The sequence below is a fragment of the Oryctolagus cuniculus genome, chromosome 16 (assembly GCF_964237555.1).
Source record: "Oryctolagus cuniculus chromosome 16, mOryCun1.1, whole genome shotgun sequence".
Taxonomy (NCBI): domain Eukaryota; kingdom Metazoa; phylum Chordata; class Mammalia; order Lagomorpha; family Leporidae; genus Oryctolagus; species Oryctolagus cuniculus.
The window spans coordinates 68,267,535-68,271,766 of NC_091447.1; the positions used below are offsets into that span (position 1 = coordinate 68,267,535).

The 4,232-nt window shown below is 43.5% G+C and overlaps 1 non-coding gene across 2 annotated transcripts; it reads left to right on the forward strand.

The window, feature by feature from the left end:
• The first annotated feature begins 225 nt into the window (after nt 1-225).
• LOC100346593 (uncharacterized) lies at nt 226-3,383 on the forward strand. Of its 2 annotated transcripts, XR_011382929.1 has the most exons (4): nt 226-710; nt 1,950-2,253; nt 2,454-2,541; nt 3,039-3,381. It is a non-coding gene; the product is annotated as an uncharacterized protein (transcript). The 2 variants fall into 2 exon arrangements; XR_011382928.1 differs by having other exon boundaries at nt 2,454-3,383.
• Nucleotides 3,384-4,232: the final 849 nt, after the last annotated feature.

Consider the following 4,232-nt stretch of genomic DNA (forward strand, 5'->3'; position numbering starts at 1 on the left):
CACCGAACTGACAGTTCTGCAGGAAGATGTGGCTGAGAGCAGGTCATTTTATGGGTTGTGTAACGTGCTAGGGAGAAGATAGATAGATGCACAATCTTGGGGTGCTTACACACCAACATCAGAGACCCACTGTTCAGTGCTTAAGTGCTCAAGAAATTCTGAGAAAATATCCTGTGCAATCTTAATGTTAGTGCACGGGGCAAGCATTTGGCATGGCAGTTAAGATGCCACTGGGGATGCAGGCATCTTAGTTTTGAGTGCCTGCGTTTGAGTCCTTGCTCTGCTTCCAGTTTTTACTTCTTGTTACTGTTCACCCTGGGATGCATCAGATGATGGCTGAAGTATTTCTGGCTCTGCCACCTACATGGCAGACCCAGGATGAATCATCAGTTCCTGGCTTTGCCTGACTCAGCACTGGGTTTTGTGGGCTGGGGAGTGAATCAGTCAATAGAAGTTTTCTCCCTTTGTCTTTCTGTTCTTGTTTGTCATTCAAATACAAAGAATGACTTTTTAAATAAGAATACTGGTTCCAGACTAGGAAATACTGTGCCTGTGTCTTCTCTTTCCAGAGTCATCTGTATTAGGATGCCCAGACCTGGCTGTCTTCCTAACTGTCCTGAGGAGATAGCTCAGCCCTCATCGCTCACTGGGAAGACAAGTCAATGGACCCTCATTCCCCAGACATGTCCTACAGCAGGGGTGCCCAGAAGGTGAGATCTGTGGGACACAGTGGATGCAAGAGGTACTGTAGGAAGTATGGTTTCCTCATGGGCAGAGCAGTTGACATAATTAGACTGACTAGTCACCCAAAAGAAAAGTATCAGTACAAACACCTGAATTCTAAATCTTGGTTCATGGGTAGCATTCAGGAACTATCAGTAAGAATTCTGCATTCCTTTTCCAGTGTTTCTTTTTTTTTTTAAAAAAAAGATTATTTATTTGAAAAGACAGAGTTAAAGAAAGAGAAGAAGTGATAGAGAGAGAGAGTGAGAGGAAGAGAGGAAGAGAGGAAGACAGGAAGAGAGGAAGAGATGAAGTGGGAGGGAGGGAGGGAGGGAGGGAGGGAGGGCGGCAGAGGGAGAGGGAGAGAGAATATTTTCCATATGCTTGTTCATTCCCTGAATGGCCAAAATGGCCAGTGCTGGGCCAGCCTGAGCCTGAAGCCAGCAGCTTCCTCTGGGTCTCCCACATGTGACAGGGCTCAGCCACTTAGGCCATAGTCTACTGCTTTTCCAGGTGCATTAGCAGGGAGCCAGATCACAAGTGGAGAAGCTAGGACTTGAACAGGTGCCCAAATGGGATGTTGGTGCTGCAGGCTGTGACTTGACCCGCTATGTTACAGCTCTGGCCCCTACAATGTTTCTTAGTCTGAATGTTTACATGTCTATTTACTGTATCACAAGGTTAAATGAAGATATTTTTATACATATGGGGCCCTTCAAAAGTGTGAGGGAAAAATTTTAAATTTGTTTTAATCCTGCATTTCTACAAATTCTTGAAGTATATCCAGCCTTTCATACTGCAGCTCCATGCATAAAATATCAAATAAATGTGTAATTATCAATAACTTGGTAATATATATTCAACCATAGACACAATTGAGAGAAAGCCATTTAAATGATTAAAATGCCCACAAATCTTCAACACATTCAATGCCAGCAAAAGCAAGGGTTTAGGAAATGAATATAGGAGTTGTTTTTAGAGACTAATGCTAACTGAAAAAATGCAGATAGTCTCAGATTCTTGGCATAGAAAATGGAATTCTCCATGCTTTTCATATTGCTGCAATGGACTGAAAGAATCACATTGGGATTTGTGAACATGGAGAACAGAAGTCTGAATTTTATGTAAAGATTCTGCATCTTGGAATTCAGCAGCAAGAATCTGAGGTGAGCGGTCCTTGGAGAACATTCCAGGTGCACTTACTTTTCTCCTATGTCTCTCATTAGCATCAGCAAGTCATCAGAGTCTGGGCTACATGGGCCTACAGGCTAATTAGGAGCTCTGTGCATTGAGCCCCCAAGGTCCTCTCAGCGCAAGCAATGAGCCACAGCCTACAGACAATGACATTGCAGTGGAAATATAATGGCCACTCCTCCCCATGTGAGTGTCTGCATCACGAAGCCCCAGACTGAGTCTGTCTCCTTCCCTGTCCTGAGTCCAAAGCCTGAGGCTCCCTTGAACTCCAGGCAGAAGAGCACCAATGGAACCATCACCCTTGGTCATGACTCTGCTCAGACTCAGCACAGCCCAGTAAGTGCTGAGGGAGACAGTGGAAGTTGATGGGGCTGTCAGGAACACTGCTGCTTCATTATCAGGACAAGCAGGACAGCTGGGCTAGACAGCTGGGAGGGAAACCATAGACAGTTTCAGCTCAGAGGCCTGTGCCAGTTTATGTTCTTGGTTCTCATCAGGGTCTGAGATTTCTCATTTTGAATTTTTCCCTCCCACAGTGATTCTCAGAACCACTGGATGTCTCTTCATGACAGCAGCCTGTGCATACCTAAAACTGTCCCCTGAGCACTCAGCAATGTCATGAAGGTGATGGTGAGGAGGAGGGGGAGGATGCTGTGACCCTAACATCACACAGTTTATTGAGGGCTTCCTAAGTGCCAGGCTCTGAACCCCAGGTTCTAAGTAGCTTGTTTCATTTCATCAACATAAAACCATGTTCTGTTGCCCACATTTATTGTTATCTTACAGAAGAGGTGAGGAGCCCTGAGTTTTTGTGTAACTTGTCGAAAGCTGTGGGGTAGAAAAGGGTGAAGTCATGTTTGAGACACGTGGGTAGTTTGTAGACACGGGGAGCATGTCCAATATTCCCCACTGATATAGCAGCCATCTCTTTCTTTTTCCTGTCACTCCAGGAAGGGACCCCAGTTCATTGTGATCTTACCTTGGGGTTTCTTGGTAGAGCAGAGTGAGCAGCAGTAGGTAAAGTATGGCTGAGTTCAAATGCACAGATAAGAGAAAGAACAAGCACAGGGTCATTCTGGGGCTTCATTCTCATTCTCTCTCTCTCTCCCTTTCATTTCAAGATTTCACCTCAGCCATCCACTTTGTCCCCAACTCTTGAAATCACTCACTTAATCTGAGAAAGAGGCATGTGGTTTGGGTCTTGGGTTCCAAGACCAAGGAATGAATTAGCATTGCCTTTAGGCAGCTGAAGTTAGAGAACTGTAATCCAACCATCAGGAAATGGCGTCATGAAAATCTTTGAATTCTACATAGGATGATGGGAAATCAAAGATGGTGCTGGGTCTTCCCTGATCTCCCTTACTTCAACTACAGGCAAGAAGGTTTTTGATCAGAAAAACCAAAAGCAGAATGACCAGGCCATGAAAGGAAACAGAATAAAAGCTTTAAACAAGTTTAAAGCAAACATCATCTATATAGCATTTTTTTAAGAAAAAAAAAAAACACCTGAGGTTATAAGGGGTGCATATTAAAATATTTGAAAAATGCCGATGGCCCTTAAAGTTCCTTATTTTACATCACTGTCAGGTGCCTAGTGTAGTAGTGTTACATTGGAAGTCACTGATGTCACGTGGTTATGTGTACAGAGATAAACTACTTTTATCAATATTTGAAGTCCACAAAACAAATGAAAGGAGTTATATAGTAAATGATGCTAAAGGACAAATGGGAGTGGGCATATAGCATTGTGGTTAAGATGCCCACCTCCCACACTGGAATGCCTGGGTTGGATTCCTGGATCTGGCTCCTCACTCCAGCTTCCTGCTACTGCAGATGATAGGAAGTAGTGGTGATGATCAAATATTTGGGCTACTGCCACACATGTGGAAGGCCTGGATTGAATTCCATCTCCCAAAGCTTCTGCATGGGAGAAATCACAGCCATGGTAGTCATTTGGGGCAGTGAACCAGTGGAGGGAAACTCTCAAATCTCTATCTGTGTGTCTGCCTCTCAAAACAAGCAGATACACAATACTTGAGTGACTACTTCCATCTACAAAGGAGGGCAATCAGAACAGCTAAGAATGATAAAACCCTAGAGGGCAACTGATACCCAGCAATATTTCCTGATTGTGAATACCCAACTTTAATTTGGTGATTAGATAATGCAGTTCTAGCTATTAAGGGTATTATAATTATTTCAAGTCAAGTAAACTATACTGTTGGTTACAAGAAAATAAGGTACACAGCACACTGTTAGCAAGAATGTTTTTCCAAATAGGGACACTTTTTATTCTTCCTTTTTAAAAGCAAACG